Raw genomic sequence first — 27,155 nt, forward strand, 5'->3', positions numbered from 1 at the left:
AGTATTTGTAGGATCTTTGGATTGGCAGCGCCATCCTTCCTATGCGGATTTGATGAGTCTTTCGACAGCCGGACTAAGAAGTTTCCTGGTGTCTCCGGCTTTGCTCGCCTAGGGTACGATCTACATGGATATTTGTACTACTTTAGTATTATGACCTAGCTTTTTGAAAAGTCTTGGCTGACGTGTAAGGTTTATGTGATGCAGGTTGTTTCTTCGCTTATCCAGGTGCTGCGGACATCTTCTCCTGTGGCTTCTGCTTCCTTTGGAGGTTTTTCCTTTCTTGGGTGCTTCTTAGCATTTGAACCACTCCAGAGTTCCTTTTTGGCACAAGTGCATTGTCGAGGGCGTAGCGTTCAATTCCCTTCATCTTCTAGTACCATACTTGACTTGTTACAAGGGCTAGGTATTTTGCCCTTCGCTTACTTCTCAGATTCATGTAGTTCAGTTCCTTATCAGGGGTTTCTTGTGGCCATGGCTTCAGCTCTGCGGTTTTCTATGTTGCAGGCCTTGTTCAGCGGGGATTCCTATTTCTGATTTCCGAAATATGGGGTATCAATTCAGATGATACCACTATTTCCTTCTAGGGGGGGTGTCATCCTTTCTTTTATGTCACGATCGCTTTTCCTTCCTTCTTCCTGGGAGGTGAAATTGGGAGCAGTGCTTTTATTCACTGCATTTTTTGGTTCGTACGTCATGTTCTCCGCAAGCTCGGCTTCGAACGACTTTTAGTTGTTTATATCTCCTTTTAGTATTCTTCAGGGGACGCCTCATACCTATGGCGGCGTTCGAAGCCTCCATCGCTCGATGGGTCCAGGAGGACATTCTTTATGCTTGCTTGCTGGCAGGGCAGCGGGTGGCGAAAGAACTTCATGGCCATTCCGCTGGAGCGATGGCTACTTCTTGGGCTTGGCCCAGAGGTTTTTTCCTTGGAGGAGATTTGTCTCGCGGCTACTTGTTCTTCCGAGAGTGCTTTCCCTCCGCATTTCTGCTTGGATGTAGGGGCGCATGCAGTAGGGGCATTTTGTGCTTCGGTTGTTGCGGAGGCGGCGTTTGCTTCCCACCCATATTGAGGATTGCTTTGCTACATCCCATTGGTCTCTGGATTCATCTGCTGCTGTTGCTAGGGAAGGAAAAATTATGTTCTTACCTGTTAATTTTCTTTCCCTTAGACGCAGCAGATGAATCCAGAGCCCCACCCTTTTTGGTTTTTGTCTCTTGGTTTTCTCTTTTGCAACTTTCGCAGTTTGTTATTCTGGCGGCTTGTTTTCTGTATTATTGCATTTTGAGATTGGCTATGGGAGAGAAGTTTTTTACATGCTATGCCTCTTGATGGTTAGGGCTGCTTGGGCAAGGAGCTATACTGATGAGACAGGAGGAGTGTCAGCCAATAGGACCACCTGTTAATCAGTTTCTCTATCTCCGCCTGCTGGTAGATGTCTCTTGGTCTCTGGATTCATCTGCTGCGTCTAAGGGAAAGAAAATTAACAGGTAAGAACATAATTTTTCCTTAACTATTTACACTCCAGTGTTCTCCCCAGAAATTTTTTCCAGCCGGGTGGCATGAAAAAGTAGCCGGACGGGATGGAGAAATTTGGTGGTGGGGAAAATTTAAATGTGTGTTATTTTTATTAGTTAATTATTATTAATTATTTTCCAATGCTCAATACGACTTCCTTTTTTAAGGTTTGACACTTAGGCAGTGTTCTAGTAGCATTTAAGCCACCCTTGAAAAAAAGTACCGTAATGCAGATCCTCTTATTCCGAATAACTACTGATCAGTAGCAAACCTTCCATTTCTTTCAAAACTACTGTACAAGTTTCAAGTTTATTTAAAATTTCTTATACTGCCTAATCAAAACTTCTAGGGGTTGTACAACTTCAAACTCATGTTGAATCAGTTAATGCTTTGCATCCTCAGCAATCTGTTTTTTGTTTAAGACATAGCACAGAGACAGTAGTTCCTGCCTTAGGGCTCCTTATACAAAGCTGCGATAGCAATTCTGCTACAGCAAATGCACTGAAGCCCATAGGAATTGGATGGACTTTGGTGCATTTGAAATGCTGTAGCTTTGTAAAAGGGGCCCTTACAGAGTGAACTCCATAAGACACCTAGACCAGTGTTTCTCAACTTTTTCGAGCCAAGTATCCCCGAAGTCTAACAAATACCAACCAAGTACCCCAGCCCAAGCTCCGCCCCTGACCCCACCCCCATTATAATAGTACTAATTGTAATGCATGCAAAGCATTAACTGATTCAACATGAGTTTGAAGTTGTACAACCCCTAGAAGTTTTGATTAGGCAGTATAAGAAATTTTAAATAAACTTGAAACTTGTACAGTAGTTTTGAAAGAAATGGAAGGTTTGCTACTGATCAGTAGTTATTCGGAATAAGAGGATCTGCATTACGGTACTTTTTTTCAAGGGTGGCTTAAATGCTACTAGAACACTGCCTAAGTGTCAAATCTTAAAAAAGGAAGTCGTATTGAGCATTGGAAAATAATTCATAATAATTAACTAATAAAAATAACGCACATTTAAATTTTCCCATCCACCAAATTTCTCCGTCCCGCCCGGCTACTTTTTCATGCCACCCGGCTGGAAAAAATTTCTGGGGAGAACACTGGAGTGTAAATAGTTAAAAGACTGTTCTATAATCAACTTTAAATAAATTTCCAGTTTGGTTCACTCATACCTTGGACTGATGATGAGTTCGAGTGGGGTGAGTGTGACCCCCTAGTGTCACCCATCCTCCAGCCTGCCTGATCTGTCCGGCCCCAGCCTGTGCCCAAGCTCAAATGTGAACTGTGAGTCCGTGAGTGACTGTAACCACCTGTATTTGTCACCAGCAGCATTGCAAGTTGCATCTTTTTCTGAGCCCTGGTGTCGGGCGGGTGATCCCCCTATCCTGAGAAGCTGACTAGAGCCTTGCGCCACATGGCAGGGGCAGGAGACAAGGGCTACAATGGCATGATTAGGCACACTAGATAGTCCATATAGTCTTTATCTGCCTTCATTTTTTTTTTTGGTGCATATTTTCACACAGGTTGTTTATTGCTGAACTTTGGTAGTGGCGTTAGGACAGGACAGTAGAGTATATGGAAGTCTTTTGGGTATTTTCACACAGATCAAACTGTGCATCTGGGAACAGCATCCATAGGTGATCAGCAGCAACAATAGCAGAAGGATGTAAATCTTCACCATGACAGGACTGTGCCAGGAGCACCAAGCAAACTGCGCTCTGCTTCACATGCCATGCTACTCCACACTACGATGTGCCACACCAAGCCTACGCACTCCTGTTACAGTTACTATGGTGATACTCCAACATGCTGGGCTGAAAGCCAGGATGTGGTTACCATGGATACCTTGACAGGCTGCAGTGCCTGGGTGCAAAAATGCTAGTGTCTGACAAATGCACTGCCTGAATACACCATCTCATCTCCTGGCTCCTTTCCAATTGCTCCATCCTTCCAACCTCTGACTGCCATCTACTCCACTTACCACTGACCCCCTTCAGGTACTCTTCTATTTTACTGTCATCACATCCAACATTCCTCTCAAGGCACCCTGTAGCTCTGTTTATGTGAAGCTGAATTATACCACTTGCAAGTCTGTGTGTTTTGAAAGTGAAACCTGAGAGTCCAGTTCTGCTATCTCTCTTCACTTATGTCCCATCCCCCCCCCTGCATGTTCCACTCAGCTGGTAAGTCCCTCCTATCTGTTCCCTTCTCTTCCTTTGCCAACTTCAGACACCATATCTTCTTCCTTGCTGCGTTGTATGTGTGGAACAAGCTGCCCTATGTCACCTCAGTAACAACTATACAAAAACAGACAAATATACCTCCTCCCTTTTTACTAAACCATGATAATGTTTTTTAGCTCAGGGAGCTGCACTGAATGCCCCACGCTGTTCTCGACGCTCATAGGCTCCCTGCGCTAAAAACCGCTATTGCAGTATAGTAAAAGGGGGCCATAGTGCAAAATATAGACAGCAGATATAAATTCTCAAAACGGACACATTTTGATCACTAAAATGAAAATAAAATCATTTTTCCTACCTTTGTTGTCTGATGATTTCATGAGTCTCTGGTTGCATTTTCTTCTTCTGACTGTGCATCAAATATTTCTTCCCTTCTTTCAGCCTCCTGTATGCTTCCTCTCCTCCAGACCTCATTTCCTCCCCCAACTTTTTCTTCCTCTCTTCCTACCCCCCTTCTTTCTTTCTGTCTCCCTGCCCCCTTTCTTTCTTTCTTTCTCCCTGTCCTTTCTTTCTTTCTGTTTGTCTTTCTCTCTCCATGCCCCTTTCTTTCTTTCTCCCTGTCCTTTCTTTCTTTCTGTTTCCCTTCTTTCTTTCTGTCCCCCTACCCCCCCTTTTCTTTCTCTATGTCCCCTTTCTTTCTGTCTCCAGCCCCTCCTTTCTTTCTGTCTCCCTGCCTGCCCTCTTTCTTTCTTTGTCTTTCTTTCTCCCTGCCCTCCCCCAAACCACCACTGCCACCATCAGGGAACAGGCCCCCAAGCCACCACCTCCAAGTTCTGAGCTCTCCCTGCTTCCCGATGCGGTAAACAGAACGCTGAAGCGCCGGGCCAACCAGCCTTCCACTCTGACGTCAATTCTGACGTCGGAGAGGAAGTTCCAGGCCAGCAATGCAGCGATTGGCTGGCCCAGAACTTCCTCTCCCACCTCAGAATTGATGTCAGGAGGGGGAAGGCTGGTTGGCCTGGCGCTTCTGCGTCCTGTTTACCGCGTTGGGAAGCAGATAGAATGTGAAGGCAACGTGAGTCTATCACGGAGCCCAGGATGGGCTCTGCGATCAACTTGCATTGCCTTCGCGATCGACCTTTTGGACACCCCTGCCCTACACTATCTACAAAGAGTCCAAAATGCAACAATCTGTCTTCTAAAGAACCTCCATATTTGTGACCCAATCTCTCCAGCCCTACACTCAGCACACTGGCTACCCATCAGCAAATTTATTTATTTTTATTTTAGGTATTTATATACTGCTTATCAAAGTTATCTAAGCGGTTTACAATCAGTTACTCAAGCATTTTTTAATATTTGTCCCAGTGGGCTCACAATCTATCTAACATACCTGGGGCAATGGAGGATTGAGTGACTTGCCCAGGGTCACGAGGAGCAGTATTGGATTTGAACCCACAACCTCAGGCTGCTGAGGCTGTAGCTCTTACCACTACACCACTCCTTCTTTAAGGGCCTAATGCTAGCCTACAAAACTTTCCATCATAAGATGCTAGGTTATATATCTGCTAAACACCCTACACACCCAGATGACCATGTCACTCTAAGGTGAGAAACAATTTAACATACCTCCAGGATGATCCCTCCACCTTGAAACAGCTAGCAAGTGATCCTTAACCCACTTCCTACCAAAACTATGGAACCTATTCCCCCCCACAAATCAGCTCATTGTAAGGCATGATGGGTTTCAGGAAAGTAGTGAAAACCTGCCTCCTCCAATGACCCAACACAACCCTCTTATCCATCCAAATGAACTAAAAAAACAACCACACTCACATCCACTTAAGTCCCCAAATGAGCCTGCACTCTGTAAACCAAAGCAAATTGTCAGGTTGATAAATCAAGCTAATTGTTATGCTAAACTGTATTCAGATCATCCCTTCAATGTCCTCACTCGGTGTTGATTATCTGTAACTTGGACACTTGTACAAACGCCCATGTTGATGACTCCAGTATGTTTAACTCTATGTATGTTAACTTGTAACCCGTTCTGAACTTTCTGGGAGGATGGGATATAAAACTAAGGGCTCGTTTTACTAAGGTACGCTAAATATACGCACCTGCTAAACACTTAAGTGGCCATTATAAGTCTATGGATGCATTAGTGTTTAGTGCTAAAATGGCTAACGCACCTTTGTAAAAGTGGGGCTAAATAAATAAATAGGTAAAATAGATTTAGTGGTAAAACAGAGTATTCAATTGTTAGGTATTGTATTAGATTTACAATTCACTATAAAAAAAACATAGTGCCAACATGATGTGGTCATCTTTTCAGCGCTTACAGTTATGTGTAGGAGATTTTAGGACTGTTGTCCAGAATATGGTATTGTCCAATTCACTATTCTTGGGGATACCTAGTTATCGGGTGAAGCTCCTGCGAGATTAGTATCAGTAAATTTGATCATGTTATGCCTGTGTTGAAAAACCTTCATTGGTTTCTGATACAATTTATTTATTTTGAACATTTCTGTTCTGCTTAAACCTAAGCAGATTACAATGAAAATTAAGTGGGTAACTATTTCTCATCCTATTGTTTTAACCCCTATGTTCTTTTTATTTGTTTATGAATTGAATTAAACCTATCTTCTTCAAGTGTCCTGTATTGTCATAGCTTTAACAATTGTGTGGTTTTTGTTTTTTCTTTTCTTACCTAGATTTTGTTACTATTTGTAAATCTCATTGGATTATGATATAGCGATCAAATCAAATAAGGCACTTAGAAACTTCCCTCTCTGTCCCGAACAAACTAACATTCTAAGCTAAAATGCCAAGAAAAATAAGGAACATGAAAACGTATTGTATGTATTTACATATCCATCAGAAATAAATTAGAAATTAAGGCAGTAAAATGAAATAAAACTTAATAGAACTTAACAGAAATAAAAATGGACTAAAATAAAATAAGTAAAACTAATAAAATATAATAAAGGCCAGTCAATGAAGGTCCAAGTTACACTCCAAACAAATCCCAAATGCACCAAATAGACAAGGGCTGGTTTAGGCAAATCCTCACTTGCTTCTTTCTCATTAATTATTTATTTTTATTTAAACAATTATCAAGAATAAACTTCTTGTACGGAATATGATTAAGACATCATTAATATCAACCAAGGAAAAATAATAATTAAATACAAAGCTATTCACTTAATCATTTTAAAGTTCCAAATATGGAGATCCAAGATGTAATCATGAGTGAGAAACCAAAATAACGAAAAAAGAAAATATCCACCAATTAGGCGGATAGCTGAGAATGATACAAGAGTGTCTAATAGATTACTTTGTTACTATCTCCCCTTCAAGGCATTTCCTGGAGAAGAATCCCGTTCGAAGAAAATATAATTACAAGACTTATACTTTACAATACATTTGCATAGGTATTGTAATAAAAATAATGCCCCCATTGCAATGACCCCTGGCTTAAGAAGCAAAAATTCCTTCCTGCGTTTCTGAGTTTCTTTTGTCACATCAGGAAATATCTGAACTTTGAGTCCAAGAAATTCTTTATGTCTGTTCTTGAAGTACAACTTTAATATCCAATTCTTATCTGGTGATAAAACCACCGTAGCTAGTAAGGTAGCTGGACTAGCTACCTCCTTCATTGATGATTCCAACATAGTTGTTAAGTCCACCTGTTCACCCTGTTCTTGTTGTTCTGAAGGATATTGTTCTTCCAATCTTTTTATTGGTAAATAGTATATTTTTGAGAAAGGGGGAAAAGTATCATGTGGAACATTGAGAACTTCAAGGAAATATTTTTTTAAGACTTCTTTTGCGGATAGTGAAGGTACTTTTGGGAAGTTCAAAAATATAAGATTATTTAGACGCATATTATTTTCCATCATTTCCACCTTTCTCCTTAAATTTAGGTTGTCTCTAATCAAAGTAGTTTGCACTTGATTTACTTCAGTTATCTTTTTTTCAATTTTTTCCACATTAGTTTTTACCAAAATATTGTCCTGCTTAAGTCCATTTAATTCATCTCTTTGTTTTAAGAATTTATTTTCTAAGTCCTTAATTTGTGGTGACAATGTCTGTCCCAGAGTAACTACTAAGTCCCATATGGAGTCTAGGGTGACATTAATAGGTTTAGCAACAGAAAATATACTTGCAGGTATTGTTCCAGCTTCCACAGGTTAAGAGATTTTCCCCCCCTGAAAGCCTTGCTCCTTTTCATATCCCTTCGCTGTTTCCACCGCAGATACGTTCTCCTCATGTGCTTTGCTCACTTCAGCCTCCCTGGAGATGGAGTCTGCCTGTTCAGACTGACTACTTCCCCGTGGAGAGCTAGCACTCTGCGGTTGAAGGGGCGAGGTCCTGGCGTCGGGGCTTGGCGTCGACTCTAGCCCAAGGAAACTCGCTGCAGCCTCACTCATTGCTAGCGATTCCAGCAGGCAATTCCCCGGCAGCATTGACTCTTGCCATAGGCGCATCAAAAAGTCTTCCATGGTCGTTTGCAGAGGAGTTTCCAGGTGCCTCAAGGCTCCAGAGGTGCTTTTCCTTCTCCTCTTCGGTATCGGAAAAGATTACTATGTAATTATTTGCCGAGTTTTTGCAAGCATCTCACACACCCTCATCGTCTCGCAGCCATCTTGGATCCCTTTCTGGTGCAAATATCAAATCCTCATTTGCTTCATGTGCACCTGCCAGAGGAGAAGAAATTAATGGCTGTCTCGAAACAGCTGAAGACAGGCACCTCCCCCAGCAGTGCAAAATAGGAGAGTGAATCCACTGAGGCAAGAGAGGGCCAGAGGCTGGGAAGGAATCCAAGGCAACAGTCTCCACTGTATGTCACTCCTCTGGCACCAACATGCTACACAGACTCCGGCAACTGTCCTTGGTCCCCAACCATTTAGAACTCAATTTCAGATTCTATGCATTACCCATCAAACTCTGTATGCAAAGATGCCATTTTTGGGAATGTGATTAACATCATTCTCTTCATGTGAGCAAGTGCAAAATGAAGCATGTGGGAAAGCAGAACCTGAACTATAGCTACATGATACTGGGTTCTGTGTTAGGAATCACTTCCCAAGAAAAGGATCTAGGTGTCATTGTTGAGGATACGTTGAAACAGTTCAATGTGCGGCGGCAGCTAAGAAAGCAAATAGAATGTTAGGAATGATCAGGAAAGGAATGGAAAACAAAGATGAAAATGTTATAATGCCCTTGTATCGCTCTATGGTACGGCCGCACCTTGAATACTGTGTGTGGTTTTGGTCACCGTATCTCAAAAAATATATAGTAGAATTAGAAAAGGTACAGAGAAGGGCGACAAAAATGGAAAAAGGTTTGGGACGACTTCCCTATTAGGAAAGGTTAAAGCAGCTAGGGCTCTTCAGCTTGGAGAAGAGACAGCTCAGGGGTGATATGATAGAGATCTGTAAAATACTGAGTGGAGTGGAAAGGTTAGATGTGAATCTCTTGTTTACTCTTTCCAAAAGTTCTAGAACTAGGGGGCATGCAATGAAGCTACTAAGTAGTAGATTTAAAACAAACCAAAGAAAATATTTCTTCACACAACGTGTAATTAAACTCTGGAATTTGTTGTTAGAGAATGTGGTAAATTCAGTTAGAATAGTGGGGTTTAAAACAGGTTTGGATAATTTCCTAAAAGAAGTCCATAGGCCATTATTGAGATGGCTTGGGGAAATCCACTGCTTATTCCTAGGATAAGCAGCATAAGATCTATTTTACTACTTGGGATCTGGCTAGGTACTTGGGACCTAGGTTGGCCACTGTTGGAAACAGGATACTGGGCTTGATGGACCTTTGGTCTGTTCCAGTATGGCAATTTATATGTTATGTACATTAGGCTATGACAAGAGCCTCTATGAAGAGAACGAGAGGGCACTCGCTATAGTTGGAAGGGAAAAGATTCCATACAAACGTAAGGAAGTTCTTCTTCACCCAGAGAGTGGTAGAAATCTGGAACGCTCTTCCGGAGGCTGTTATAGGGGAAAGCACCCTTCAGGGATTCAAGACAAGATTGGATAAGTTCCTACTGGAACAGAACATATGCAAGTAAGGCTAGACTCAAAAAGGCACTGATCTTTGACCTAAGGGCCGCCACGTGAGCGGACTGCTGGGCACAATGGACCACTGGTCTGACCCAGTAGCGGCAAATCTTATGTTCAGTGGCAAATCTTATGCTATTTGTAGCTGGATCATTACTATGGAATGGTTTGCCTGGTCAATTGAGGTATTGCAGGACTACTGCTTGCAGATTTCATAGTTCAGATTAGATGTCTGTCTATGCTTCTCCTATCTGTTTTGTGGAGACCAGTCAGCCCTTTGGGGCTAGAGAGAGTTTTGTGAATATGTTCTCCATGTTATGGTATTTCCTGAGCTTTTTTGAAGCCTATGTTGACAATTAATAGTGCTGTTTATTTGTTTTGAACAGAACACTTATTTAGCCTGTCATTGCAGGTGCCTCTACTTCACAGATGGTAGTACTTCTCTATGCTTGGGTACGGACTGATTGGAAGAGCTAAGCTAGCCTGTGATGTACAAGATAGCCTGTGATGTACCCTAGAAATGGAGTGAAAAACGTGGCAACCCATGCGAGTAAAGGGAAATAACCTATGGTCTAGAATGTCTCACCTATCTACTGGAAAAGAGTTTACCAGGGTAAGTACATAATCTCCCTTTTAAAATAAACTGAGGTGTATCCCAGAAGTTTCTGAGATCCCTACTGAAGGGATACAGCTCTGAACCAGGGCAAGGTCAGGCAAGGTCAGCACACTGATCTCAGGCCCTGTGTAAGGATCTGAGGCCCTGTGGAAGTATGAATCCTTTCTCATTCCCTCTCCCCTCCTGCCACGTACACATTCTACAGCAAGGAAAAGGTGCTAGCACCTTGTGACAGAATGCTGAGGCATTCCCCCCTCCTTTCTTGTCACATGACCCCTATCACAAGACCCCTGTCACATATTAACCCTTATCTAAGCTGTCCTTATTTGGAAAGGACATCAGCTGACAGGCATTGCATTGCATATGTGCAAAGACTCAGGTTCTGTCCACGTGTTAATCAGGCCCTTGCCTAAGTGCTGAGTTGAAGGGTGATCATGAGGTAAAGCACGAGGCAAAGGGCAGGTGATCACGATGTAAAAGTATGTACCTTTATATCCACCAATCATTAGATGTGTAACGAGGGCGTTACTATGATGTCATGTGCATAGAAGCATAATAAAAGGGACTCAGAGCTAGCCATTGGCAGTGCCTCCATCCCGACTCTTCAAGCCCAGTAGCCTGTTCCCACGGTGACCAATCCAGGTCACCAATAACTGGCCAAAACCCAAGGTGTAGCAATATTCCATGCTACCGATACAGGGCAAGCTGTGGCTTCCCCCGTGTCTTTCTCAATAACAGACTATGGACTTTTCCTCCAGGAACTTGTCCAAACCTTTCTTAAAACCAGCTACGCTATCCGTTCTTACCACATCCTCTGGCAACACGTTCCAGAGCACAATTATTTCCTCCAATTGGTTTTAAAAGTATTTCCATGTAACTTCATCGAGTGTCTCCTAGTCTTTGTAATTTTTGATGGAGTGAAAAATCAATCCACTTGTACCCGTTCTACTCCACTCAGGATTTTGTAGACTTCAATCATATCTCCCCTCAGCCGTCTCTTTTCCAAGCTGAAGAGCCCTAACCGTTTTAGTCTTTCCTCATCTCCTTTACCATCTTGGTCGTTCTTCTTTGAACCTTTTCTAGTGTTTCTATATCTTTCTTGAGATAAGGAGACCAAAATTGAACTCAGTACTTCAGATGAGGTCGCACCATGGAGCAATACAGGAGCATTATAACATTCTTAGTCTTGTTAACCATCCCTTTTTAAATAATTCCTAGCATCCTATTTGCTTTTTTGGCTGCTGCCACACATTGGGCAGATGATTTCTACGATGACACCCAGATCCTTTTCTTGGGCGCTAATCCCCAAGGTGGACCCTAACATCTGGTAACTGCGATTCAGGTTATTCTTCCCAATGTGCATCACTTTGCATTTGTCCACATTATATTTCATCTGCCATTTGGATGCACAGTTTTCCAATTTCCTAAAGTCCGCTTGCAATTTTTCACAATCCGCGTGCGTTTTAACAACTTTAAACAGTTTAGTGTCATCTGCAAATTTATTCACCTCACTTGTCATTCCAATTTCCAGATCATTTATAAATAAGTTAAATAGTACCGGACCCAGTACAGACCCCTGTGTATAATCCATAATCTTTGTAAATTCGATCATATATCTTCGTTTATGAAAAATGTTCATTGGCTCCCTGTAAAATACCACATTGTATATAAATTACTTCTAATTACATTTAAGGTACTGATCATAGATGAGCCACCCTACTTAGCTCGTTTGCTGAGTCAATACGTATCTGGAAGAAATTTAAGATCCACAAATAAGCAACTGCTTGTAATTCCATCGCATAAATAAATAGTCCATGAAAATGTCAGAGAAGCAATATTCTCTGTCAATGGCACAAAGTATTGAAATTCCATACCTTTAACACTTAAATCAATAACTTACATTGACAAGTTTAAGGGAAACCTGAAACTATATCTTTTTTCTGATGCATACTCTCAGGGGTAATGCGTAGCACTGCTGGTATCATGGACACCAGAAGAAAGTCCCCAATGTTCTTTTCCCCCCCTCACTTTTCTATACATATATGTATTTCTGTCCTCTGAACCTTAATTTTATGTATTATGTTGGCTTATTATTTTTTACAATGTTTTGTTGTTATAATTTGATTTAGATTGTAAGCTGCCCTGAAGGTTCCCACTAGGGTGGGATAGAAAAGTTTACATAAACTTGGAAACTTGGATATAAATTGTTGTTATTAATTTATCTAAGTTGGCTCCTGCATATTTGATTGATAAGTTACGTTCCGCAGGGCATTGCGATTTCTCTATACCAACAAGAAAAGAACTGTGACTATAAACAAGTAGAGCAAGTACTTTTTCATGCGCAGGCCCTTCAGAATGGAACAGACTTCCAGCCTATATAAAGCAGCAAGGGGATTTGAATACTTTTAAAAGATTGCTGAAACAGCACTTATTTGGTAAAATGAGGTATGGATGATAAGGAATTAGTTATTAAACAGAGGAAAATTTACATTATTGTCGAAGGATAAATTACTAAACTAAACTAAACTAAATCTTGGGTTTATATACCGCAACATCTCCACAGGTGGAGCTCGACACGGTTTACATGGTTAGTGAAGGAACGGAACTCCAGTAGATTTATAGAAGTAGGTAAGAAGAGAGGTTAGGTGTGATAATACTAGGGAGGGGATGAGGTTACGTTTTGGAGAAGAGCCAGGTCTTCAGAAGCTTACGGAATGGTAGAAGGGGGCTCAAGTTGCGGAGAGGGGAAGGGAAACTATTCCATAACTGAGCGATTCTGAAGTGGAGGGAGGAACCGAGTTTACCAACGAGGGAGATACCTTTTAAGGAGGGGAGGGATAATTTTAGTTTTTGCGTGGATCTAGTGAAGAATGGATTTGAGGAATTCCAGGATAGAGGAATAAGAGGTGGAAGGATGCCGTGGAGGATCTTGAAGGTTAAGCAGGCACATTTAAAGTGGACCCTGGAGATGACAGGAAGCCAGTGGAGCTTGGACAGGAGCGGAGAGACATGGTCAAATTTACTTTTTGAGAAGATAAGTTTGGCCGCTGTGTTCTGGATTAGTTGGAGTCTGTGGAGGCTTTTCTTTGTTAAGCTAAGGTAAATGGAATTGCAATAGTCCAATCTGGAGAGGATGATGGACTGTACGAGCACGGCAAAGTGTTTTTGGTGGAAGCAGGACCTCACTTTCCTCAGCATGTGAAGGCTGTAAAAGCATTTTTTTATCAGGGAATTGAGGTGGTCGTTGAAGGATAGCGAGGAATCTATGGTGATGCCCAGGACTTTGCTAGAGAACTCCAGTTGTAGAGAGGAGCCTGTGGGCAGTGGGATGGAAGTGGGTAGATGATCAAGTTTAGGGCCAAGCCAAAGTAGTTTGGTTTTGGACTCGTTCAGTTTCATTTGTACAGCGAGGGCCCAGGATTGAAGGTTGGTTATGCATGAAGAGATGTTTGCTGCGAGATTGGTGAGGTTTGCGTCGGTCTCGAGGAGGACCAGGATATCGTCTGCGTAAGTGTAGAGTGTTTCTAGGGGGGAAAGGTGGAGGAGGTTCAGGGAGGACATATAAATGTTGAAGAGGATAGGAGATAGGGGGGAGCCTTGTGGGACTCCACATGTCGGTTTCCACGGGGAGGATGAGGTACCATTCTTGGTAACGTTGTAAGAGCGAGAGCGTAAGAAGTTTGAGAACCAGTCAAGGACTGTGGAGCTAATGCCTATCTCGGAGAGTAAGAAGATTAGAATGTCATGATGGACAACGTCGAAGGCTGCAGAGAGGTCGAATTGAAGGAGAACGGCAAATTTTTTGTGAGAATGAAGTTGTTGGATCTTCGAGATTAGGGAAATCAGGAGGGTTTCAGTACTGAAGTTGGGTCTGAAGCCGTATTGATAGGGTAGGAGGGTAGAGAATCTTTCCAGGTAGGCTGAGAGTTGGGAGGAGACAATGGACTCAAGCAGTTTGGTTAGGAGCGGAATGTTCGCTATAGGGCGGTAATTGGATGGGATGGAGGGATCTAGGTCAGCTTTCTTCAGTAGGGGGGTCAATGCAATGTGTCCCATTTCAGGTGAGAAGAGGCCCGATAATAGGGCAGAATTTATGAGTTTGGTGAGAGATGAGATGGCCTGTGCGGGTATTTTCTCAAATAGATAGGATGGAAATGGATCCAAGGTGCAGTTGCAGGATTTCAATTTCTGGTAGAGCTTGAGGACCTGCGATTCGGATACTTGCTCAAAGGCAGTCCAGGATCTATTCTGCTGTATTGCTTTTATATATGTATATTTTGTTATATTTATGTATGTGGACTATAAATAAAAATTATAAGCTATATAGGAAGTCTCTAATAGTCTGGTTTTATTCTCAGACTAATAGGGTCCCATGGGTTGCCCTGTCCTTGCTCTTACAATGACATTTGGGTTTTTATGTCTGAATAGAGCACTCTGACACCGGGTTAGTCAATAGCTATTCTCATTGGTCTCCCTTCTTTACTCGCAGTGAAGAGTGCTTCTTAATTTTTCTTGATTGTCATAGATGTAGATAGGAAAGTACAGTAGGGGCAGGGGGGCAACCCCTGATAGATTTCTTCCCTTATTTGCTTCCCTGGATATTCAACCTCTCCAGGGCTTCCACTGTAGTTGCAATATTCCCTTCATAGATGTGCCTTATTCTTAGGCTGTTGTCTACAAAGACTTTTTCAAGGAAAACATCAGTTGGGTTTGTTTCTTGACCTTGTCACAACCCTAGCCCTAAAGCTCGGCTTATGCCAGGGAAGGCTCCGCCTAACCCTAGCCTTGTCTTGAAGAGGGCTAACCAATGTGACAGGTTAGACACAAATAGAAAGGAAGGCTCTGAATTCCCATTCAAACCCCATGTTATAAAACCCTGGGGAGGTGAGGAATATGGGGAAAACAGCCTGGAGCAGAGGGAGGTGCCTTATACAAAGGAACAGCCTCAGAGCAAAACCACAAGCTTAGGTAATTCACAGCTACTGGGCCTAATTAGAGCCCAGGGAAAAACCCAGCAAAAGCTACTGCTTGTTGAGTTGGTTGGGACAGGCCTGTTGCAAGCCAGGCCTAATTGGAACACTTCCATACAACTGAGAGATTGTAACAGTCTTATTCCTGCCCTGCTTGGGATTGCGGGCTTATTAGGACTGGACTATTATAGACTGTTACAGTACTTACCTCTTAATACCTAATCTAATCTAATCTAAATCTTGGGTTTATATACCGCATCATCTCCGCAGATGGAGCTCGACACGGTTTACATGGTTAGGGAAGGAACGGAACTCCAGTGGAATTATATAAGTATGAGAGAAGAGAGGTTGGTGTGAGAGTGCCAGGAGCGGGACGGGGTTACGTTCTGGAGAAGAGCCAAGTCTTCAAATGCTTACGGAATGGTAGAAGGGGGCTCAAATTGCGGAGAGGGGAAGGGAGACTGTTCCAGAGCTGAGTGATTCTGAAAGGGAGGGAAGAGCCAAGTTTACCAACAAGGGAGATGCCTTTTAAGGAGGGGTAGGATAGTTTTAATTTTTGAGTGGATCTAGTGGAGGTTGGATTTGAGGAATTCCAGGATAGAGGGATAAAAGGAGGAAGGATACCGTGGAGGATCTTGAAGGTTAGGCAGGCACATTTAAAGTAGACCCTGGAAATAACGGGAAGCCAGTGGAGTTTGGATAGGAGCGGTGTGACATGGTCAAATTTACTTTTTGAGAAGATAAGTTTGGCCGCGGTGTTCTGGATTAGTTGGAGTCTGTGGAGGCTTTTCTTTGTTAAGCTTAGGTAAATGGAATTGCAATAATCCAATCTGGAGAGGATAATGGATTGTACGAGGACGGCAAAGTGTTTTTGGTGGAAGCAGGATCTCACTTTCCTCAGCATGTGAAGGCTGCAAAAGCATTTTTTTATCAGGGAGTTGAGGTGGTCGTTGAAGGATAATGATGAATCTATGGTGATGCCCAGAACTTTGCTAGAGAATTCCAGCTGTAGAGAGGAGCCTGTGGGCAGTGGGATGGAAGTGGGTAATTGATCAAGTTTAGGGCCGAGCCAAAGTAGTTTAGTTTTGGACTCGTTCAATTTCATTTGTACAGTGTGAGCCCAGGATTGAAGTTTGGTTATGCAAGAAGAAATGTTAGCTGCAAGATTGGTGAGGTTCGCGTCGGTCTCGATGAGGACCAGGATATCGTCGGCGTAAGTGTAGAGTGTTTCTAGGGGGGATAGGTGGAGAAGATTCAGGGAGGACATATAAATGTTGAAGAGGATGGGAGAAAGGGGGGAGCCTTGTGGGACTCCACAAGTCGGTTTCCATGGGGAGGAAGAGGAACCATGTTTGGTGACGGTGTAAGAGCGAGAACGTAAGAAGTTCGAGAACCAGTCAAGGACTGTAGAACTAATGCCTATCTCGGAGAGTAGGAAGATTAGAATGTCATGGTGGACAACGTCAAAGGCAGCAGAGAGGTCGAATTGAAGGAGAACGGCAAATTTTTTGTGAGAGTGAAATTGTTGAATCTTCGAGATTAGGGAGGCCAGGAGGGTTTCGGTACTGAAGTTGGGTCTGAAGCCGTATTGATAGGGTAGGAGGACAGAGAATCTTTCCAGGTAGGCTGAGAGTTGGGAGGAGACGATGGACTCTAGCAATTTGGTTAGGAGCGGAATGTTTGCTATTGGGCGATAATTGGATGGGGAGGAGGGGTCTAGGTCAGCTTTCTTCAGTAGAGGGGTCAGTGCAATGCGTCCCATTTCAGGGGAGAAGAGGCCCGATGATAGGGCAGAATTTATGAGTATGGTGAGAGAAGAGATGGCCTGTGTGGGTATTTTCTCAAATAGATAGGATGGGAATGGATCCAAGGTGCAGTTACAGGATTTCAGTTTCAGGCAGAGTTTGAGGACCTGCGAATCGGATACTTGCTCAAAGGTAGTCCAGGATCTGTTGACTGGGACGGGGGTGGGGACCTTTGTAGTAGGATCGGGGGAGGCGGGCACCAGAGGATTGTAGGAGACTACGGGAGGGAAGGAGCTTCTCAAGGCGGTGACCTTTTCATTGAAAAAGTTTGCTAGTAGGTCCACTGATGGGGAGGAGGGAGGTATAGAAGGGTTGGTGTTGGGAGTTAAGGAGCGCCAGATATTGAACAGCATACTGTTCTGGTTTTTTGAACTGGAGATCTTGTCACCATAGAAATTTTTCCTAGCTCTTTTGAGTGTATTGTTGTAGAGTTTAATGTTGACTCTCCAGAGTAAGGAAGGTGTGGGCTTTTGTTTTACAGCCCGGTTATTCTTTTCATGTTTTTTTTTTTTTTGTTCATGAAATAAATGGACTAACCCTGGTAAGGGGCTAAGAACTCAATAAATTGAGACTCGGGTATATTTGAAACTTTATTGTTCCTGACTATTTTGTTCTTCCTTACTGCATAAGAACCAGCAGGATTTCCAGCGTCTTCTGGAGGCACGTCTATCGCGGTCTATTCTGAGCGCTGATCGGGAGCCATCGTTCAAACCGGCACCGGCAGCGCCACAACCTGCATATCTCTTCCATGATCTATCAGTGCTGTTTTATATTATTACTTCTTTATCATGGGAATCAAATCCTTCTCTTCAATACAATTGTCTTTCTAAGCCCTTCTGATTGCTCTTGGTTTTCTCTACTGCTGGAAAAGACCTCTTAATCTATTCCAGTTTATCTATATCTCTTTATTAGATTGGGCTAAAGCCTAAGCTTGGGGGATTTTTTTTTCCAGTTAATTAAATAGCTGCCTATTGGATAACTCAAATTCCTTAGCAACAGCAGATGAATCCAGAGACCAATGGGATAGCCCACATCTACCAGCAGGCGGAGATAGAGAAACTGATTAACAGGTGGTCCTATTGGCTGGCACTCCTCCTGTATCTCCAGTATGCTCTATCTCCCAGCAGGTAATGGTCACTATTCAACTAGCTCCTGGATTCTGGCTGTGACTGGAAATTTTTTTCTCCTGTTGAGATTTTCTCTTCAGTGAGTTATCAGTGCTATTTCTCCTGTTGAGGTTTCCTCTTCAGTAAGGGGTGTCCGGCTGAACGGTGCCAGCTTTAGGGGTTACACCTGGTCCCTTCCAGGTCCCTGCCTTACCCTCCCTCCAGTGATAGTGGGTCTGACTGGGTCTCTATATATATGTATATTTTTCTTCTTTCCTTTAGAAACATAGAAAGATGACGGCAGAAAAGGGCTACAGCCCATCAAGTCTGCCCACTCCATTTACCCACTCTATTAAGTCTGAGTGCCAATGACCTAGTTCCTTAACTCGACCGTCGTAGGGATCCCACTGGATGTTCCATTTATTCTTAAAGTCGAGCACACTGGTGGCTTTGATCACCTGCACCAGAAGAGACCTCAGGGAATATATATAATGTCTGCCCTGCTTGTGCTGAGCAACCGGCAATAACCGGCTTCAACTGGCTCTTGCTGTCCTCTGCAAGCCCTGAATCAGAGTTTATTGTGAATATGTTTTGGTTAGGCTTCTTGTTCATTGCGGGTTCGTTAGTTGTGGGTGCATGTTTGTGAGGGAGCCTTTCCTCTATGGATTCCGACGTCACGGGTGAGTGACTTTTCTGTGAGCAATTTTATTTCTAGCCGCATGCGTTGTGAGGCCGGGTTTTGGGTGATGTTCAACGCCTAACTCCTTTCGGCACAGGAGTGTCTGTTGGCTGTGGGGAGCTCCGGGTATGTGTTTACCGGAGCATGAAGGAGCGGTTATTTCCTGTGCGCGGGAACCGTGTGCTTCTTTCTTACGCTGCCGGCAGTGTTGCAGCGTTCAAGCACTTTTTCCCCGAGCTGTTTTTTACTTCACTTTTGCGGCAGCCTAGGTTGGCAGGGCAGTGCATATTTGCTGAGGGAGCTCTGGGTTTGTATTTACCGGAGCGTGGAAGGAACGGTTATTTCCCGCGCGTGGGAGCCATACACTTCTTTTCCTACGCTGTCGGTGGTGCCACAGCATTTGAATGGTTCTTCTCCAGGCTGTTTTTTCCTCCACTTTGGTGGTGGTCTGTTTGTTCGTATTAGCTGCATTACAATAGTGTCAAAGCTGTAGCTGTCAGGTTTGTTTTCTCCCAAGTGCTGCTTCTCATTTCATATGCGTTCTGCTGGCATGGGGCCCATCTTGAACGACCTGAGGACGTTTCAGGGGGAGTTTTCACTCAATGCTCTTCGGTTTCGGATGGTCTCTGACTTGGAGCGGCAGGAGGCTCATTGTAGCACAAATTGCTCAATGCCAGCAGAGTACCCAGCACAAGGCCTCACTTTTGTTTGAGTTCCACGCGTTGGAGGTTGTGCAGTCCCATTTTGCTTTGATGCAGCACTTGGGAGCTTGGTGAGTGTTTGTTTGTGCTTCTCGTAACTTGGGGGTCATGCTTATTAGGCCTGAGAGCATATTGGAGGGAGACTTCAGTTTATGCTCCACTGCCCAGTTCAGCTTTTCTCTGCACAGGGTGGCCAGAAGGTACATTGCTGCAGGTTGCTGTTAACAGCTAGAGATTACCCGGTTCTTGGTGTGGGTTTCTCTTTCTTTCTCTCAGGATCTCTCTAAAAAGAGCATATACATACTTGAATGTTTTCTTTTCGGCTCTCTGTGCAGTGCTTTGTGTGTGTGGTAGCGTTATAGAAATAATTTCTGGTTCTGGTGTTGTGATAATCTATTGGGGCACAGTTTGAGAGCACGGTGGCGTTTCTCTTTCGTATGGGCAGGGCTGTCTTTATTTCTGAGGCAGTGGAGCCTCTATGGTGCACAGCCTGTTGTACGAGATTTTACCACTGCCATTTTTTCATGGCAGGTGCTAGACAGAATTGGCAGACAGCGTTCTACAGCTACTTCTGGCCCTGGGTAAGCCCTGGGATGTAGCGCTGCCGGGGTACAAGCTCTATAGGAGGGACAGGACCCACAAGAAGGGGGGAGGCATAGCACTATATATAAAGGACTCTATCCACTCGATCGGGATGGATATGGCAACGAAGACAGAAGGGCTGGAATCACTATGGGTCAAATTACCGAGAAACAAGGGTGCGGCCATAAAACTGGGGCTGTACTATCGACCACCTGGCATGCCAGAGGGAGTCGGACATGACTTGGAAGTGGAATTGAGACAGGAGTGCAGGACTGGAAGTGTAACAGTGATGGGGGACTTCAACTACCCGGGGATAGATTGGAGTACGGGTCACTCCAACTGCACTAGGGAGACAGGATTTGTAGAAGCGGTGAAAGACTGCTTCATGGAGCAACTAGTCAAAGAACCGACGCGAGGGGGTGCTACTCTTGACCTCATCCTAAACGGATTAGGGGGGCCAGCGAGAGGGGTAGAAGTGGGAGGACCACTAGGCAACAGTGATCACAACATGATTAGATTCACACTAGAAAGAGGGACACCCGTGGTTAGGAGGACTGCAACAACTGCGCTGAACTTCAAGAAAGGGAACTATGCTGCTATGAGGGAAATGGTGGGGAGGAAGCTCAGAAACATCTTTAGGATGGAGACTGTGGGAAGCGCCTGGACCCTATTCAGGGACACCCTGCAGAAAGCGCAGAGAATGTACGTCCCCAATTTCAGGAAAGGCTGCAAGAACAAACGATCAAAGGACCCGGTTTGGATGTCAACAGAAGTAAAAAGGGCGATAAAGGACAAAAAAGTATCTTTCCGGAGGTGGAAAAAGGACCCAACAGAGGAAAATCACCAGACGCATAGGAAATGCCAAAAGGAATGCCACCGAGAGGTAAAAAAAGCAAAGGGGAAATACGAAGAGGGGCTGGCCAGGGAGACGAAAAACTTCAAGGCATTCTTCAGTTACGTTAAGGGAAAGCGACCAGCGAGAGAGGAGGTGGGGCCGTTGGACGATGGGGACAGGAAGGGAGTGATTAAGGATGATAAAGAGGTAGCTGAGAGGTTGAACACGTTCTTCTCGTCGGTTTTCACGAGCGAAGACACAACTAATATACCGGACTCAGAGGAGCTCATGAGTGGGGAACAGGCTGAAAAATTAGAGCACATAGAGGTAAGTAAGGAGGATGTCCTCAAACAGATAGACAGATTAAAATGTGGCAAATCACCGGGCCCGGACGGGATCCACCCAAGGGTTCTGAAGGAACTAAGACAGGAAATAGCGGGCACAATCCAACATGTTTGCAACCTATCCTTGAAAACTGGTGAGGTACCAGAGGACTGGAAAGTGGCAAATGTCACACCTATCTTCAAGAAGGGATCGAGGGGTGACCCCGGGAACTACAGGCCGGTGAGCCTGACTTCAATTATAGGGAAGATGGTGGAAGCTATGATCAAGGACGGCATTTGCGAGCACATCGAGAGGAATGGCCTACTGAGAACAAGCCAGCACGGATTCTGCAAGGGAAGATCATGCCTAACGAACCTTCTGTACTTCTTTGAGGGAATAAGCAGTCGGGTGGACAATGGGGAGCCCATAGACATCATTTACCTCGATTTTCAAAAGGCTTTCGACAAGGTGCCACATGAAAGGCTACTTAAGAAGCTGTGGAGCCACGGGGTGGGAGGGGATGTGCACAGATGGATCAAGCACTGGTTGTCAGGTAGACTGCAGAGGGTCGGAGTAAAGGGTCAATATTCTGACTGGCGGGGAGTCACGAGCGGTGTGCCACAGGGATCGGTGCTGGGGCCGATACTCTTTAATATATTCATCAATGACCTGGAAAGGGAGGTAAAGTGTGAGGTTATAAAATTCGCAGACGATACCAAACTGTGCGGCAGAGTTAAGACCAGGGAGGAGTGTGAAGACCTGCAAAGGGACCTGGACAAGCTGGAAGACTGGGCAAACAAATGGCAAATGCGCTTCAACGTGGACAAATGCAAGGTCATGCATATAGGGAAAAAGAACCCGCTGTTCAGCTATAAATTGGGGGGGGTATTGTTGGGAGACAGCAGACTCGAGAGAGACTTGGGTGTGCTGGTGGATGCATCACTGAAGCCATCTGCACAGTGCGCGGCAGCCTCGAAAAAAGCCAACAGGATGCTGGGCATCATAAAGAAGGGCATAACAACCAGAACACAGGAAGTCATCATGCCACTGTATCGAGCGATGGTGCGCCCACATCTGGAATACTGCGTTCAGTATTGGTCGCCGCACCTCAAGAAGGACATGGCGGTACTTGAAAGAGTCCAAAGGAGAGCAACGAGAATGGTAAGAGGGCTGGAACACTGCCCATACGCCGAGAGGCTGGATAGGCTGGGGCTCTTCTCTCTGGAGAAAAGGAGGCTCAGGGGAGATATGATAGAAACCTTCAAGATCATGAGGGGCATAGAGAGGGTGGATAGGGACAGATTCTTCAGACTGAAGGGGACAGCTAATACGAGGGGGCATTCTGAGAAACTGAAGGGAGATAGGTTCAAAACAAACGCAAGGAAGTTTTTTTTCACCCAGAGGGTCGTGGACACTTGGAATGCATTACCGGAGGAAGTGATCAGGCAGAGTACGGTCCAGGGATTCAAACAGGGATTGGACGGATTCCTGAGGGATAAAGGGATCATGGGATACTGAAGGAGGAGCTGGGATGTAACACAAGTATAGAAAGTTAACCAGGTAATGAGTAAAAACCAACCAGGTCGTGCATGTGAAAGACCGGAGGGCTAGGGCTTCGATAGGAAGGCAGGACTTAAATGGGAAGCCAAGGTGGCAATGGAGCCCCTTCTGATGATTCTGACAGGTCGTGACCTGTTTGGGCCGCCGCGGGAGCGGACTGCTGGGCAGGATGGACCTGTGGTCTGACCCGGCGGAGGCACTGCTTATGTTCTTATGTTCTTATGTAAGTCACTTACTTCTATAATCCCGACTACTTGTCTGCCTCAGTTAATGAAACAATACGTGTTTCGCTCACGTTGCATGAAGTTAGTACTGTTTTCATGGTTCCAGTATGCTCCTCTTTCCTTGGCGAGCCTTGATTTTTCTTAGGATAGTTTCTTTCTTCTTATAGATCCTATACTGCTCCTCCTGCTGTTCCCTGACCTTCGGCACTTCGTTCTGAGGGGATCTTGACTTCTTCCACTGACTCTTCAGGCTTTCTCTTGAGGGGGAAGACGCTATATTGTCAGGTCAGGGGGCTGTGAATTTTTTTTTTCAGGATACTTGCAACTTTGCAACCTCCTCAGGTTTCCGGTTCATTCTTGGAGTTTCTATGTTTTGTGTTTCCCTTTTAAGTGTTACTGGTCCTCAAGGCAGTTCTTGTAGTTCAGGAACTAAGATACGTTATTCCACTTACTGCATGGTGCCCAAGACGGGGGCATTGGGCAGACTGGGGCTGGATCCCATTCTGCTGAATTGGTTTCTCAAAGTTACACATTTCTGCAGAAAAACTGGGAGACTATTTACATTTTCCTATGGACTCTGAATCGGCACTTGGTTTGCTTGCCTCTCTTGGAGCAGCGCTTTCGATTTTGCCTCATGCCATTTCGCCTACCTTAGGCTTTAGAAAATGAGGGCAGTGGTACCGTTTTGGCACTACCAGGCGATTCACCTACTTTCTTCTTGACTGGCTGCTTGATTCAGATGGCATCCAGTCGGGCCATTTGTCTGCCACGAAAGGGGTGGTTTCTTTTCTCCTGTACTATTTATAGATATATCGGGAAGCTGTTTTTCTTCATATAGGAAAGAAATGAGTTTCTTCCCTGAGACTAGGGAGATGGGTCACAGTCTCAGGTTTGCATTCTTCTTCAGTCACCTTGTCCAAGAGTAGGATTCTGTACAGGTTCTAGGATCCATGTTGCTGCCTCCACTGGGAACTTTGGCTTGCTTTCCCATTGTAACGCTATAGCAGTCGCTTTTGTTCTGGTGGTTCCCGGTATCTCAGGGCTCCCATTATATGGTGGGCTCCTCAAGCATTGCTCTGTATGCTTTGGTGGCTCAGCGTGATTTCTCTTTTCAATGGCATGCCTCGGTCTTTGCTGGACTGGCTCTTGGTCACCTAACATCCCGGGCTGGGGGGCTTAGTACCTTCCATTCTCAGATCCATGAGTCTGGTCTTTGGAGGCGACTCAGTGCTTGTTCATTCTTCTACTCTGGAGCATGGTCAGGCTACTGTTTCTGGAGCTTCAGACCATTCTTCCGGTATGACGCTGAGGGTCTTTTCAGTCAATATTATGGTGGTGGTATTTCTCTACAGCCTGGGTAGTAGGTAATGAACTCAATTGGTGGGTAACGTCATGGTTCTACTTCAATGGGTGGACCCTCTTCTTCCTCTTCTGTTGGCAGCTCATTTTACGGGTCAGGAAAAGAGTTTGGATAGACATTTCTCTCTGCGAAATCTGAGCATGGCCCATTTATTGTATATGACGGTGTGCAGCGCTGTGTGCGCTCTAGAAAGTGTAAAGGTTAGTAATAGTGAAATCTTCTACATCCTGGATATTATGAATTTTGGCTCAGGCATTCTAGCTCTTTGTATGGAAGTGAGATCTCCTGGAACTAGACCTCATGGTCTCGTCGTGAAATTTTCAGCTTCCTAGCTTTTTCGGCGGACACAGGGAGTGGGAGTCAGAGGGGGTTGCAGCGTGGCTTCTTTCTCGCCTTTGGTTTCTCTTTTTTCAGTGTTTTACCCTGGCTGATTCTGACTTGGATGGACCATCTCCCGCTTGCTTTCAGGGCGCAGTATTTGTAGAATCTCTGGTTTGGCTGCACCATCCTTGCTATGCGGATCTGATGATTCTTTCGACAGCCGGACTATTGAGTTTCCTGGTTTCTCCGGATTTGCTCTCCTAGGGTCCGATCAACCTGGATATTCATACTACTTTGGTAGTACGGCCTAGCTTTTGAAAAGTCTTGGCCGACGTGTAAGGGTTATGCGATGCAGGTTGTTTCTTCTCTTATCCAGGCGATAAAGATGTCTTCAACTGTGGCTTCTGCTTCCTTTTGGAGGTTTTTCCTTTCTTGGGTACTTCTCAACAGTTGCACCCTTTTTTGGAACAAGTGTATTGCCAAGGGCTTGGCGTTCAATTCCATTCAGCTTCAAGGGCCATTCTTAGCTTGTTACAAGGGCTAGGTATCTTGCTCTTCACTTACTTCTCAGCTTCATGTAGTTCAGTTCCTTAATGGAGTACGGTATATTCGTACACCTCTTGGAAAGCCCTGTCCGGCGTATAGTCTTACGGTACTTCTTTGCAGTTTACCAAAGGCTTCATTTCTTCCTTGTCTTTTGAGACACTAAAGGGCTGTGCCATTGAACACGGGGTTTCTTGTGGCCATGGCTTCAGTTCGGCGGTTTTCTGAGTTGCAGGCCTTGTTCGGCAGGGCTTCCTATTTCTGATTTACAAACTCTGGGGGGGATCAGTTCAATCGGTACCTCCATTTCTTTCTAACGAGGTGTCATCCTTTCTTTTATGCCGCTCTCACTTTTCCTTCCTTCTTCCTGGGAGATGAAATAGGAAGGCGTGCTTTTATTCATTGCATTTTTTTAAAAGTGCGTTGCATTCTCCGCAAGCTAGCTTTCTAATGACTGGTGGTTGTTTAGATCACCTTTTTGTATTCTTCAAGGGACGCCTCAAACATATGGTGGCGTCCAAAGCTTGATGGGGCCAGGAGTACGTTATTTACGCTTGCTTGTTGGCAGGGAAGCAGTTGGCGAGAGAACTTCATGACCTATCCGCCGAAGCGATGGCTACTTCTTGGACTCAGTCCAGAGGTTTTTTCCTTGGAGGAGTTTTGCCTCGCAGCTACTTGGTCTTCCGAGAGTGCTTTATCTCAGCATTAACGGTTGGATGTGGTGGCGCATGCGGTGGATGCGTTTAGTGCTTCAGTTGTTGCAGAGATGGCATTTACTTCCCACCCAGATTGAGGATTGCTTTGCTACATCCCATTGGTCTCTGGATTCATCTGCTGCTGTTGCTAAGGAAGGAAAAATTATGTTCTTACCTGTTAATTTTCTTTCCTTTAGACACAGCAGATGAATCCAGAGCCCCATCCTTTCTGGATATTGTCTGTCGGTTTTTTCTTGTGCAACTTTCAAAGTTTGTTATTGTTGATGGTTGTATTCTGTATTATTGTCTTTTGAGATTTGTTATGGGAAAGAAGTTTTTTACATGCTATGCCTATTGATGGTTATGGATGCTTGGGTAAGGAGCTATACTGGAGATACAGGAGGAGTGCCAGCCAATAGGACCACCTGTTAATCAGTTTCTCTATCTCTGCCTTCTGGTAGATGTGTGCTATCCCATTGGTCTCTGGATTCATCTGCTGCGTCTAAAGGAAAGAAAATTAACAGGTAAGAACATAATTTTTCCTTCTTAAAACCAGCTATTAAATATTTAATACAAACAAGTATTATCTGAATCAATTCCATTTTAATCTTATCTCCCACAGTTCATTTCATTACAGTACTTTTACAACATACCAATACTTTATTTATTAATAAATATCAGAATAATTTATTAGATTGGGGAGATTAATGAATCATTTATTTGCAACATTCTTTCTCTCTATTTTTTTGAGGGTTTAGATCTTTTATTCCCATCCTATGTTGGGGACACTGCTTTGCAACATCCCATTGGTCTGGACTGGTTTGATAGGAGGAAAAGTTATGTCTTACCTGATAACTTTTTTTCCTTTAGTCCTATCAGATCTGTCCAAAATCCCTCCATGGTTGACTAATTTTATTTTGATGACAAGCTACATTTTTCAGATAGTTTGGATTCTACTTGTATGTTTCTCGTAACCTATTGTATGTCACATGTCTCCTGACTCAGTGAAATATCTGCATGTCAAAAGAGTATACTTTTCTCCCTCCTTATTCGCTGTGC

Source organism: Geotrypetes seraphini, chromosome 11 (assembly GCF_902459505.1).
Source record: "Geotrypetes seraphini chromosome 11, aGeoSer1.1, whole genome shotgun sequence".
Classification (NCBI taxonomy): Eukaryota; Metazoa; Chordata; class Amphibia; order Gymnophiona; family Dermophiidae; genus Geotrypetes; species Geotrypetes seraphini.